The sequence below is a fragment of the Gekko japonicus genome, unplaced genomic scaffold, assembly GCF_001447785.1.
Source record: "Gekko japonicus isolate JY-2015 unplaced genomic scaffold, Gekko_japonicus_V1.1 scaffold1769, whole genome shotgun sequence".
Lineage (NCBI taxonomy): Eukaryota > Metazoa > Chordata > Lepidosauria > Squamata > Gekkonidae > Gekko > Gekko japonicus.
The window spans coordinates 140,280-155,138 of NW_015170940.1; the positions used below are offsets into that span (position 1 = coordinate 140,280).

A 14,859-nucleotide genomic window follows, 5' to 3' on the forward strand; every position below is an offset into this window, starting at 1 on the left:
TGTGAGAGAGGTAGGGGGAGACAGGAGGAAGCAAAGGTGTGAGGAATAGGATAACCATCCTGCAAGTTTCTTGCGGGTCTCCACTTGTTCCTGTCTATTGTTAAATTGGTTTTAATTTGGTTTAGCTTTAGTTAGGTTTGTTAAGTAGAATCTTGAGAGCTGTTATTTCCACCCATCATTTATTAGTTAGTTTAGATTAGGGTTGTTGTTTTATTTTCTTATTTGGGGAGTAGGGAGGGAAATAAGATGGGAGTTTTGGGTGGGAGGGAGTAATGGGTGTTAGGATTTTAATCTAGTTAATGAACCCTGTTGCTAGTTTTACTTAGATAAAGTGCAATTGTATTAGGTTTTTAGGGGAGATTAATTGTATCAGTGAGCGTTCAAATCTGTATGCTGTTATTAATACTAGAGGACATTAGATCTGGGTGGCGTGGATTTAGCAGGGGAGGCCATAATAATATCGGGGATCCTGATGATTGGGGGGGCGTGGGAGGTATGATGGTGGGATGAGGTATTATAATGGAAGGAGATGGAGATATGGTTATGCTCGGTCCCCTTCCAACCTTCGTCCCATCTCAAGAGACGTTGGTAGTGGGGCCAGGAAGAGTTACCCTTCTCCAACACTGGTGCTGTGTAATGCCAGGTCTATTAATAATAAGACCTCAACTCTGCAAGAGTATCCTGCAGCCCAAATGTAGACCTGGCATGCATGACTGAGACCTGGGTGCCGGAGGGCAAGACTTTCATCCTTAACCAGCTGCCCCACCTGGCTTCTTGGTCCTTCATCAGTCCCAGATAAATGGGTGCTTGGGGGGGGGGGGGGGCACGCTGCTCATCCAGGAGTCTTTTTCATTCAGGGCTCTCCCTGCACAAATTGCCAGCCTTGAATGCGTAGGCCTAATGTGGAATGCTGAGGAGAGTTTGGCTATCTGGCTAGTATACTGTCTGCCAAATGCACCAGCAGATACCTTGCTGGGCCTGCTGGAGGCTGTCTTGGGCTGGTCGCTGGAGCACCCTAGGCTATTAGTCCTGGGGGACTTCAATGTCCATATCTTGGGCACATCGACTCAGTGATCTGTTTATGCAGAATGCACCCTACCATCCCTAGCACGAGTCCAGTAGACACTGAAAAAGAAGAGATTACCCACTCTGCTGTTAGTAACTACTGAAATTAGTTGTCTACATTTTGGACTGCAAGAAGATCAAATCAGTAAATCCTAAAAGAAATGAACCCTTACTGTTCCCTGGAAGGCCAGATAATGAAACTGAAGCTCAAATACTTTGGCCACCAAATGAGAAGGGAGCACTCACTGGAGAAGACCCTGATGCTGGGAAAGATTGAAGGTCAAAGAAGACGGGGACGGCAAAGGATGAGATGGTTAGACAGTGTCATAGATGCAACGAACATGAAATTGAGCAAACTTCAGAGGACGGCGGAAGACAGGAAGGCCTGGCATGATCTGGTCCATGGGGTTGCGAAGAGTCGGACTCGACTGTGCGACTGAACAACAAAATTGTTGTTTTAATGAATTGTTTTAGTAATGATTGTATGATTTTATTGGGTTATATGTTGTAAGCTGTCTTGATACAGCTTGCGAGGTAGGGCGGGAAATAAGTCTAATAAATAAATAAATAAATAAATAAATAATAAATATGTTTACCCAGAACCAAGTTCCATTGATTTATATTGAGACTTACTTCCAGGAAAATATGTTAAAAGAAAAACAGGTTGCTTACCTGTAACTGATGATCTTCGAGTGATCATCTTTGCATTCACACCCATGGGAACACAGTGTACCTGCGCTGATCCGATCGGTGTCGATGAAAGCTCTACCGGGATTTTTGCACTTCCACCCCAGTCATGCGTGGGAACCCCACTGTGCATGCCCAGGGGATGGGGCATGGACATCCCACCAGTTCCTTCTGACCGCTGTGCCAACATACAGGTGAAAAAGAGAGGCTGACAGTAGTGGGGAAGGAAGGACAGGCAGTGTGAATGCACAGATGACCACTCGAAGATCATCAGTTATAGGTGAGCAACCTGTTTATCTTCATCGTGGTCTCTGTGCATCACACCCATGGGAGAATAGAAAGCAGTAACGGCTCACCTGGAGGAGGGTGCTGGCAGATGGTCAAAGTGCAGCAGAAGATAAGATCAGATGACCCATTTGAGCCCTTTGTTGGGAGCGTACTTCCAGGGCGTAATGTCTGATGAAGGTACTGGGTGTCAACCAGGTGGCAGCCTTGCAGATATCAGAGAGAGGAACTCCCTTGAGGAAGGCTGTCGATGTAGCCATAGCCCTAGTGGAGTGCACCCGAAGGGGACCTGGGAGAGGGCGTTTAGTTAGAAAGTAGCAAAGACCGATCATTTCGACAATCCATTTGGAGAGACGCTGGGCAGTAATCTTCGTGCCTATCCTCCGCGGGGCATAGGAGAGGAAGAGATGTGGATTGCGCCATGTAGGCCTAGTGTGATGTAGATAAAATAAGAGCGCTCACTTCATGTCCAGGGTGTGCAAGAGACACTGCTCATTAGTCATAGGGTTAGGAAAAAAATCTGGCAGAAAAATGTCAGAGTGAAGATGGAAATCAGACACAACCTTTGGTAGAAAGGAAACATCAGGAACCAGACACACTCCATTTGGTAAGAAACACAGGTAGGGAGGCTCAGCCCGAAGAGCTAGCAGTTTGCTGACTCTCCTTGCAGAGGTGATCGCCACCAGGAAAACGGTTTTCCAAGCCAGGAATTTATTTATTTGTTTATTTATTTATTTATTTATTCAAATTTGTACCCCTCCCACCCCACCTAAACAGGCTCAAGGCGGCTTACAACAGTAAAACATAATAACATTCAAATATCACAAAACTTCTAAAACAATTCATTAAAATCATATTATATCAATATAAAGTGCTAGCAGTGGTGTTTTCGTATCATATAGATGGTGCTATACATTGTATAGATAGTCCGTGTGTTCAGCTCATTGGTCATCTCATTTCTGAGTGGCAGATCAAATTTAAGGTCACAAGTCACCAGAGGCTCACAGGGCTTCTGTGTAAGGTGACGTAGTACTAACAGAAAGTCCCACGGCTGAGTAGGAGTCTTAATTGAAGAATGAAGATGCAGGAGGCCTCGGAGGAAGCACTTAGACACTGGGTGAGAGAAGACTGAGAAACCATCAATCGGACTGTAATGGGCTGAAATGGCTGCCAAATAAACTCATAGAGAAGCATATGACAGACCAGAATCCAACAGAGACAGAGGGAAGTCAAAAATCCAATGTAGGTGGCGTTGGGGAAGAACCAAATAGGTCAGAAACCTGAACCACTTATAGGCGTATGACTTGCGAATCATTGGCTTCCAGCCGTTTAGGAGAACTTCAGAGACACAGAGAGAGAAGCAGGACAGCGGATCCTCCAGGTGATCAGTTTCAAGTGGGGAACATCATGGTAATGTAGACGTCCCTCCAGTGACAGGAGGAGGTCCTGAACTGTCGGAAAATGGTGATAACAGTTTCCGACAAGTTGAAGTAGAAACGGAAACTAGGTTTGCCTGGGCCACCAAGGCCACCAATATTTTTATTGGTTTTTGTAAATAGTGTTAACATTGGTACAAGTGGTTTCATAACTTCTTAGAAGTGAATCTAACGCAATGTGTAAGCTATATCATTACAGTTCTTGTACATACAGTGCATGTTTTCGTTTTACAGAGGTGTTTTCATTCCTTCTGATGTAGCACACATATTTCCCCCCTCTTAATATATATTAAACTAGAACAAAAATAAACAAATAAATAAGACAAAAAGGAACAGAAAGAAAAATAATTTCTAATTAATATTAAATCAATACATCAGTCTTGTCTTTAAATCCATTTGTGGTATTGGATCCATTCAGAAGAGATGAATTGTTGGTGAGATAAGTAGTCAAGCACTGGGTACCATTTGTCTGTGAAGATTGTTAGGGTCGGCTTCTGAGACAAGAAATTTAGTTTATTTGTGACTGCATCCATTAAGTAGTGGCTCCATAATTTCTTAAACCACACCTCAATGTTGGGTGCTTTACTAGCTTTCCAGTACGATTTTTGCTGCATCCAACATGACTTCCACCGTAGCTTTATGAGGTCTAGATGACAAGTCTTTTGGCCAAGTATTTAAAAATAAAACCTCAGGTGTCAGTGGAATTTGTATTGAGGTGATCTTTTGGATTATATTCAATACCTCTAACCATTTTTTTTTAATTTCAGGGCACTGCCACCAGCAATGTGCAAAGTCTCCAATTAGCTGGCAGTCCTTCCAACACACTGGGGACTGGTTTGGAGAAATGTGAGAAAGGTTGTGTGGCGTAGCGTACCATTGAGTCATTATTTTCAAGTTTTGAAATCTAACAGACATCACCTTGGTTTTGAAACTGGTAGAATTCCAAATTTCCCCCCACAGTTCATCTGTGAGTGTTTTTATAATATCTTTTCCCCAGGCTTTTTGATATGGTAGGGATTTGGAAAATGAGCCTTTAATCAGTATGGAATACAATTTTGAGATAAGACCCTTATTTTGTGTATCGTAGTCTCGTATTAGTAATTCTAAATCAGTTTGAGGTTGAGCCATTATGCTCCTTATATCAATTTGATTAAGTAAATGACTCAGCTGCAAGTAAAAAAAATCATGGTATAGAAGAACCCAGTTTCCGTTCAAGCTCCATTTTATTTCGGATACCTTTCTTGGTGGCTATATCTATAAAACGAGATAAATTTTTAAGTGTCCATTTAATAAACGTAGTTGGTTCCGTTCCAGGTAAAAACCACCTCTGGTTCAGAAAGCTAGAATATCTTGACATCTTGGGTAATAACGGCCTGGCGTGATGTTTCCAACATTGTATAGCTGTGTATAATAAGTCTATTGAGCTTACGCCATTGACAGAGATTGTTTCAGAAGCCTATAACTTACTATTCAAAGAATCAGGGTAAATCAAGTCATCATATATATTTACCCATGTAGGTCTCTTGGAAGTGCGCAGCATCTTAATGCAAGTAAGATTATTGCCCTATTATACATCAATAAGTCTGGCAAAGCAACCCCCCCCAATGATCTAGACCTCCTCATTTTGTCCCAAAGAAAGTCTTTCAATGAGGACTGCCATCTTTTAATGAATGAAGTTGGAATGCTGAGAGGTAGCGTTCTAAACAAAAAAATAAATTTGGGTAAAATAAAAGATTTTATTAACTTCTCAATCCAGTTCAAATGTAGTTTGTTCCTTCTATGCATAGTTGTGGAGAGTTCAGAATGCATTTCTTGATGATTGATTGCTAAAATTTTGGATTCATCTAGAGAAATCTTGATTCCTGATATGTTCGCGAGTTATTAACCCAGTGATATTGAAAATATTTTTTAATGTGGTCTTCCACATCTCTGGTAAGGTGAATTGGTAAGATTTGTGTTTTAGTATCATTAATCTTCAGACCAGAGAATGAGCCAAAGTTTTCTAGCAAGGTGTGTAAAGCAGGTAGAGATGTTTTGGGATTCGTAATGTATAGTACCATGTCATCTGCGAACAGAGACATTTTATGTTCTTGGGAGCAAATCTTAATTCCCACTATGTCCGAGTTGGTTCTAATGGCATTGGCGAGAGGTTCCACAGCTAATGCAAATAATAGGGGAGATAATGGGCATCCTTGCCGGGTGCCCCGCAAGAGTGAGATAGGTTTGGTGCACATTCCATTTGTTTTTATTTTGGTATTGGGAGAAGCGTATAAGGTTTTAATAGTATTTATAAAGCGATTACCAAATCCCATTTTTTCTAGGATAGAGAATAGATAGGAAAACTCTCTAGAGTTGAATGCCTTTTCGACGTCGAGGGATAAAAATGTTGCAACTTGTTTCTTTTTTTGACAATGGCGGAAGAGAGTCAGAGTTCTGATGGTGTTGTCCGCCAGATCTCTGCCCGGGATAAACCCTACCTGATCCAGGTTGATATACTCAGCTATAAATAATAATATATAATCTTTCAATTGATTGATCACTCAATTCTGCAGAGCTTGCTGGCTCAGAGTGATTTACAGTTACTCATTTTTCACGAGGGACTAACAAGGCTTTGTGGGGTAAGGGAGGACAACATATATACATCTTAAATTGCACACATCCACAGCCGACAAGGGGGTTTCGCTCAGATGCAGATGAGACGTGATCCGGAACGGCATTTTTCCTCGGCTGAGTTTGATGGCGTCAGCTTTTCTCCAGACTCCTTGAGTTGTAGCGCCACACTGCCATCGCCTGGCCGGACGGCCCATTACAGGCTTTTCTTCACGCTGAGGAGATCTCTCTAGGCTTTCCATCATGTGAGCTGGACCTCCGTTCGCTGACTAACACCGCTCCACCCCACGAGGGGGGGTTTTCAGTGTGCCCACTCTCTCTAAGAAGTGGTACCTATTTTATCTACTCACCAAAGCTTTTGAACCGCTGGGTAGACGGCGAGCTGGGGACAAGGCTGGCAGCTCACATCAGCACGGGTCTAGAACTGACAGCAAGCCTGTTCAGCTCAGATGTTACTATTATAACCAGAGGATAAATCCTCTGTGCCACCGCTCCCCTTCTTCATTCTTTTAGTTAAAATTTTATAATCCTGATTCAGGAGTGAGATAGGGCGGTAAGATGCCGGATTTAAAGGATCTCTCCCTTTTTTCGGAATCACTACCATATGTGCTTCCTGCCAGGATGGGGGTAAATGTCCAGAGATGAGTACCTCATTACAAGCCTCTATTTTGAGATTTAAGTGAAATGTCCATAGGGACCTCAAGGTTCAGTAGATGAAGCAGCGATGTTCCTTCCTCCAGCGATGTTACTCGGTAATTTTCCCCATTATGAGTAAGTTGTAAAATAAATGGCGAGATCCACTTGTATCTTCTATCAGCTTCGTTGTAATGGGCTTCAGTTCTTGTCATTTCTTTCTTTTTTAAAAATAATTTTTTATTAAATTTTGACAGAAATAAAAAACACCAACATACACCAAACATAAAACCCACCCCAATCTGTTTTACAGTTCCACATCTACGCCACCTAAATCAATTACATCTTCTGACATTGATCTCACATTAAGTTAGTCCATAAATCTGTATTTGCTTCCTGACCACTTATTTCTAAATAAAGTATATACATTATAAACTTCCGCCCTGTTGGAGTCCTTAATTTCAGTGGACTATTTAGAACCTGGTTCAGGGCCTCAAAAAGCTTCTCCAGTTTGAACTCTTAGCATTCTATCACCCACATATATATTAACTACAAAAAACCTAATTGTGCTTACCAAACTACAGACAAAACTAAATCATATTCATTTTGCACATATATATCTATGTCCTCTGTCTATCCATTCAGTTATATCATAAAACGAGTTGTAAACGTCCCAAAAAGGCCGGTATGCTAAAATGATCTTGTTGTTTCTATGTTGGTATTATATTGCATTTCTTTTCTACATTGATTTTCGGCATTTTCATTTATATGCCGCTGGTCTTTGTATTCCTTGTCCTTTTCTGGTTTTTTTGTATCCCCATTCAAAAGTTTTTTTAAATGACATCCTTTCTTCTTCCTTGACCTTTTTTTGGTTTTATTTTTCCTTTTCTTCTTCCCTTCTGTCTTGCTGTATTCATTAAGCAAGCCAACTTTCTTAACTTGTCCCTTTTTCAATCCTGGTTTAACCATTTTATCACCAGTTTCCTCTGACCTAGTTTGTAAGTCCTGTTTAAGTAGCTCTGTCTCTTTAAGAACAGAAGGGCAGCCTTGTTGCTTCCTCTCTTGTCTAGTCCGTTGTCGATTATCCCTTTCTGGGTTTTCTTTTAATTGCGTTATTACAATGGTCACATTATCAGAAGGACATTCCAAGTTCTGAAAGATCTTATCCCACATTCGGTCAAGCGCATTGTCCAATTCTGCATGCAATATTTTTTTAAAGTTTGCAGAACTAAATTCGCGTTTTATTGCATCCCGGACCTTATTACAAGCGGAGTTCGCCATTTTCTAAAGCTTCACATCCACTTACTCCAGGTGTTTCCAATTTCAATATTCCACCAAACCAACAGTCAAACTCCAAAGTTTCTTCCTTTTGTCCATATTTAACCACTAATAATAGTTCCAACAGTTCCAACAGGCTTTAGTTCTTACCCCAGCACTTTCTCTCGTCGCGTTGCCCGAAAATCTTCCTGGCCGCTTTCTTTTGTCAATGGGGGAGAAGAAGCCATCAAAAACACGGGGTATTCCACAGTAGGATCGATTTCAATTAAGTGCAAGTGTCCTTCAAAGTGACGTGAAGAAAGATGAAAATAAAAATTTGTGCTCAACCCAAAGGAGTGAAGTTAAAATCCCGGCTGGTCGCTGCTGAAAGGGAACACGGCGGCCATGTTCCCCATCTCTATGCCGCTCCTGCTTCGAGGCAAACCGGCACACCCCCCGTCCTTGCCAGGGAAAACGGGGGGGGCAGGCAAGCCTCCTACTCTTCGTCTCCCTCCAGGAGACCAAGCGGAGCCTTCCCGAGCCTCGGGGGCTCCGTAAGAGCGGTCATGAGCCGGCCGTCTCCAGGAGCACCCGGAGATGCGACCGCAGCACAGCGCCGCACCGATCAGATCCTGGGCAGTTCTCGTCATTTCTTAAGTGCCTCAGGGGGAAGATCTGGATAAATTTCTACTTTCGCTCCATTGTAAATAAGATGTCCCCTCTGTCTTGCTTTTTGTATTATTAATTGTTTGAATCTGAGATCTAGAACAGTCACCAGTATGTCTCTGGAGGGTTTATTTTTAAGTGCATTTATGGATCCCAATCTATAGGCTTTCCTTATGGCTGGTAAAATGTCCCCTTCCACAGCTATTTCTTGGAACAGCCAGTTTAAAATGAAGAACGTTAGATCTTCTGGGCCCTCCGCTTTCTCGCTCAGGCCTCTCAGTTTCAGGTTATTCTGGCGTGTGGAAAGATCTAATTTTAGAGCCCTTTCTACCAGGACGTCCTCCCCATGGTGTATATCTTTTATGTCATTTTGATTAATTAGGCTATTACTCATAGCGCATTCTGTGACGGCTCTGGTGTTGGTTACGTCTTTTTGCATTGTGTCTATTTGTTCGTTTAGTGGCTTAAATCATGCTGGAAAAGTCCTCAAAAATCATTTTCCTCATTTTGTCAAGGCCTCTGCTGTTACTGGGGCCGTCACTTTATCTGCACCCGTTGTAGTCGGCGCCATTTTAGCTGCGATTAGGTGACGTGAGCTCAAAACAGGGGAGCCCGATTTGAATGATATTTTAGATTGTACCTTCCATTTTTTTTAAGCATCTGGGTGGGGAATCGATCAGCTTTCCTTCTCCATATATTTGTTGTCAGGATCTATAACTTGGTCGTAGGTCGTTAATTAGAAAGGGGAGGGAGTTCTCAGAGCGGTAGCTTTAAGCGGCCATTTTCTAGCATGTGTCACCACACCCCCACCAAAGCGTTATTAAGATGCAGTCTGTCTCCTCCTCTGTGATCCTGTGCACCACCTGTGGAAGAAGTGGCAGTGGAGGGAACATGTACAGGAAGTCGAGGCTCCATGGATATAGTAAACCGTCACTGAGAGAGAGGGAGATGACTTTCCCATTTGCCTCCTATGCAGAGGCTGTTGAGGTAGGCACCCCAGCCCTACAAGGATGCATCCGTGGTCAGAGTGAGTTGAGGATCGGGCCGATGAAACGGGGTGCCCTGGATCAGATTGTAGGGGTGTTCCTACCATTCTAGAGAGTCCCGAACAGACCTGGGGGGGGTGTAGAGTGGCATTGACTGGGGTTGTCTCAGAGGGTTGAAGGTTCTTAGGAACCAGGGTTGTAGCGGACACATCCGAAGCTTGGAGAAAACGAGAACCACGGTGGTAGCGGCCATCAGTCCCAGTAACTGTTGAATCTCGAACACCGAGCTTGAGACCAAAGACTGGAGTCGTTGTGTGAGGGAGAGTAGAGCAGTTGCCCTGTCTGAAGGTAGATGTCATGGGTACTGGCTCTGCTGAGGCTGACTACTCCTCAGATGAGGAAGAGGCAGGGAGCAACCCAGCCTTCTCTGGAGTCAGCCCAGAAGAAGAACCCTCAACAGCTCCTCAGGAGGAGGAGTCCCCAGCAACTGCACAGGAGTTGATCCTGGTCCTGGCCCAGCAGCCCCAGTTGAAGACACCCCGAGGCAGGAGTGAAGAAGGAGTGCCAGACTGCAGCTCTTGCAAAGGCAATGAGAGGAGCTGTAAGTTTTGGCAGACATGACTCCCAGGGAAGGGAGAACCTGCTCATAAACACTCCACGCACCTACCTCAGCACGGTAGCAACTCTGCATGCTCAGATCTGCTTCTGGTGTGTAGCAACCGCTCCTTATTCTTGACTTCTGCCACCTTGGACTGATTCCCCGGCTATCCAACCTTTGGCCCTGTTATTTAACCTGATTCCAGACTGCGTTTCCAGCTTCCAGTATGTAGGTAACCGTGGTAAACCAGCTGAGCCAGCACAGCAGATAAGCCCTGCAAGTGATGGAATTCAAGATCACACTGATGAATTGCACCTTCTGGGTGGGGCAAGACACGATTTCCTCCAATTCACGCAGAGGCCCAAAGTGTGAAGGAGATCTAAGGTAGTTTGGCTGTTCATCCACAACTGGCTCTTGGAGTTCGCAACTATAAGCCAATTGTCTATATAGGGAAAAACTATAATGCCTTGCAAATGGAGAAAATCAGTGACCACGACCATGGTCTTTGTAAAAATCCTCGGGGCCGTAGAGAGGCCAAAGGGGAGGGCCTTGTATTGGTAATGTAGGTCTCCTATCGCGAAGTGGAGATACTGGTGATGTGAAGGAAGGATGTTCAGATGAAAGTAGGCATCCTGAAGATCAAAAGTGGCCATCCAGACTCCCTTTCGCAATAGGGGAAGCATGAATTGTAGGGAGTTCATTCAGAATCTGCGGTACACAATGAAGGAATTCAGCATCCTGAGGTCTAGGATAGGTCTGACCCCACCATCCCTCTTGAGAACAGTGAAGTGTCAGGAGTAGAATCCAGTGCCCCGAGAGCTGACCGGAACTTCCTCTATGGCTTCTTTGTCCAAAAGGATGCCAATTTCTTGAAGAAGTGCAGGGGATGGCGGGGTAGTGACTACAACCGGGAGAAGAGGGTGCTGAATAAATTCTATCGAGTACCCTAGGGCAATGATGAATAGGACCCACTTGTTGGTCGTGATTCGACGCCAGGCAGGGAGGTACGGAGCAAGGCAATTGGTGGTGTGTGGTTGATCGGCCGAGCGGTCAAAGGCCCTGTTTGGAAGACTTAGGTGGTTTAGAGCGAACAGCTTGAGTGTTGACAGAGTACCGAGTCTTAGAGGCATAGGAGCCTCTCTGCCTTGCTGGTGAAAAATGAGGGTGCCAGGAGTGGTCAGGTGAGTGCTTCTGATAAGAGCGCTTAGACCATGTCCTGGACCATTGCTGGGATTTGAAGGTCTTGGACAATGGGGCGATCCCCAACATATGGGATGCCTTGATGCTCTTGTCCATGTCCTGTAGGACAGCATCCATAGTGACTTGGAACAGCCCCTGCCCGTCAAATGGGAGATCCTCAATGTAGGCCCTAGTGTCAGACTGAAGAGAGGTAGTACACAACCAGGAGTGCCTGCAGAGGGCAATTGCTGATGTCATTGTTTTGGAAAAAGTGTCAGGGGCGTACTTTGATGAGTTCATCTGCTCTTTGGCCAGGATGAGACCCTCTTCCTGAACACTGCGGAGTAGTTGGCACTTGTCATCAGGAAGAGAGGTAAAAACCTCACTTAGCTGTTCCCACAGGGTGTATTGATACCTGCTCATGCAAGACAAGTAATTCGTGGTCTTGACTCCTAGCGTGCTTGCTGAGTAAAAACGCCTTCCAAAGGAATCTAACTTTCTGCTTTCCTTATCAGACAGAGTTGAGTGGGTCTGTTTTGACTTTGAAGCCAAGAACAACTGTTGAGTTCGGTTTGGGATGGTTGAAGAGGAATTCGGAACACGACTCTTGTACCTTGTACATATGGTCAAAGCGGCATGACGAGACTGGACCAGATGAAGGTTTGTCCCAGGGGGCCTTCGCAGCCTGAAGGAGGGCAGAAGACATACGTTAAGCAATCGCAGTCAAAGTGTCCAGCTGGACCACATCAAAAACCGCATCCGATACAGTGGGTTGAGGTTGAACCACAGAAAGTCCTAAAGAGTGTGCCATGCGTTTGATCAGATCCCCATAGGAAGTCAGGTCTTCTGAAGGCGAGATCGGGAGATTGTCTGAGACTGTAGGTTTTGGAGAAGGACCATCAGGAGAACTGCGAACATCAGAACCACCGGCTTCCGAATCCTCACTGAAGAAGAGGCAGTAGTCAGGGTCAGTATAGGGGGCAACTGTCGAGGAACCTCAGTCGGTGCAGGGGCCGGCAAGAGTGGAGGCATTGAAGGGTCACCTGGAGGTTCCGAAGGCTTTGATACCAAAGCTGATGGGGGCATGCGACCTCTGTGGGGGGAGCGGGAGTGGTGGGTAGACAGCCTCTCCCAATCCGAAGGCCTTGCAGGGGTCAGCCATGGCATGGAGGTGGAAAGCGGAAATGCACCTTACATAAAGAGAAGCTGAAGCTGGTCCCAAGAAAAACATTTGTGGGGTGGGAGGGTGGAAATGCCCATGGGATCTTTCTGGAGAAAAGGTGTCTCTCCATGAATGATGGCCCACATGGTATCGGGGGCTGTCACATCTGCATGAATAATGGCAGTCAGTATCGATAGATCAGTATCGGTCACACTGCACCCGATCGGCGTCGATAGGAGATTGGGATCGGTCAGATGCAAAGACGATCTCGACGGAGACCTAGCCCTCTGTGGTGAATTAAGCAAGACCTCATTGATGTCAGATGCTGAAATTGAGAAAGGTTGGGTCTCAGAGAAGGATGCCAATGACGGGGTGTTCAATTGCCAAATAGGAGAGTCCAGGAGTTCTATAGGTGGTACAGGCAAACTTGTTGGCAAATCCACAGTTGGAACCCCTAAAGAAACGGGTTGCACTTGAACAGTTTGTGCAGAGCCCACAGGCTCGATGGTAGTGCCCAATTTAAGGGACTTATGAGAGCCCTTAGTGGAGCTTTTATGGCCCTTGGCCAAATTCTCTTTCTTCTTCTTCTTCGCAGGCATAGAAGAAGCGGACTGAGGGATCGGGATCGATTGTTTTGATGTCGGTGGACTGATATCGGAGGCTGATTTTGCTGGAGCCAGAGCCAAAGCTGTCAAAGTCGAAGGTCTTTGAGGTGCGTCAGAGCCATCATTTTTCCGAGTCTGATTAGAGAACTTCGCGCAGTGTGGGCAAGAATCAGGTTGATGGGCCTTGCCAAGGCAGAGGACACAGAGAGTGTGGCCATCTGGCAGAGCTAACTTGCTATCGCAGTTGGAGCAGCGTTTGAACCCCCCCCATGTTTTAGCCATAAACAAGCAGCGGAAATCAAAAAGTGAGGTGGGGGGGAGGAAGGGTGGCCGAGGGCCGGGGAAAAACCAAAGTCCTTTTTCTTTTTTTTTTTAGGTAAAGACCAAGATAAGTCAATGAAAAGAGAGGAGAAAAGAATACTGAAGAAAGAAAAAGGGTGGAATCCTGAAGAGCTGAGGTAATCTCACTGAGGTAAATCTCACCGACCGTGTTAACAGCGCAGCGGCCAGAAAAGAACTGGTGGGATGTTTGTGCCCCGCCCCCTGGGCATGCGTGGTGAGGTTCCTGTGCATGCCTGGGGTGAAGGTGCGAAAATCCTGGTAGAGCTTTCATCAACACCGATCGGATCAGTGCAGGCGCACTGTGTTCCCATGGGTGTGATGCACAGGGACCACGACGAAGATCTATTGCATTAATCTATCAGGTGCTATAGTGTTATCAAGTGGTTATCAATCACACATACAAGCAAGTCCAATGCACATGAGAAAGCACAGGCTGTGGAAAGTAAAAAAAAATTATGCTTGGGACTGTCAGTAACTTAGATATATCCCCCCTATAAGGAATTATGGTAAGAGCATAGATCAACAGAAAAGCAAACAAAAAAGAGACAGTATTTACAGGCATTCTATTTTGGGTATCCATTTCTGCTGATTTGAGCAACCCAGTTTCTAGTCTAGACTGCACCTCATTTTAGCTTTCAAATTAGTAATCTCCATTTTCTTTAAAGGCCTGTAACAGCGTGAAGAGTCCAGTTTTGATTTACAAAAATGCACGGAAGTAAAAAACTTCTTCCCCACTTCCCGTATGGCTGGTATATAAGTGTAATTTTACTTTAAAAGATGCTGGAAACATGCAATAATGAATCTCTCCGGTTTTGAGTCTACATCTGTGTGCATTTGAATCAGGACTCAATTTTCAACGTACATAGCTGGCTTCTTGATGATGAGGAGAGGGGCTGGCTACAAACAAATCGATATGCTGTTTTAGCAAACCAGATTATCATAATAACAACTCTGAATTATGCCAAAGGACCCATGTTAGTAAAGAAAAATAAGTTGTGCCTGTGTGGATGACTCAGGAGGAGAAAGAGGCGAGAACTGGGCGAGAAAGAGGGAGTGACTCTGATGGTAAGCAAGGGAACCTTTACCTTTTACCTTCTACTTCCTGTTCAAACCCACAGTCTCCAGAAGCTAGTAAAGCCTGGAGAGCCAGCTGATCATGACCCCTCACCTCACCAATGGGAAAATGAGCATGCTTCCTTTTACTTTGCCTGTGAGGACTGAATTTCAATCAGTGGCTGGATAACCAGATCTGCAGGCAACACACCAGCCAGCCTAGGGCTGAGCTGAAAAGGGAGTTTGATTTTTGTGAACATTTTTGTAGCCCCTGGCCTGAAAACAGTTTTTCCAA

The 14,859-nt window shown here is 44.8% G+C and overlaps 1 protein-coding gene across 1 annotated transcript in view; it reads right to left on the reverse strand.

Annotated features, from left to right (window-relative positions):
• CACNA1A (calcium channel, voltage-dependent, P/Q type, alpha 1A subunit) overlaps positions 1 to 14,859 on the reverse strand; it is a 345,585-nt gene that overhangs the window by 103,736 nt on the left and 226,990 nt on the right. The window lies entirely within an intron of this gene.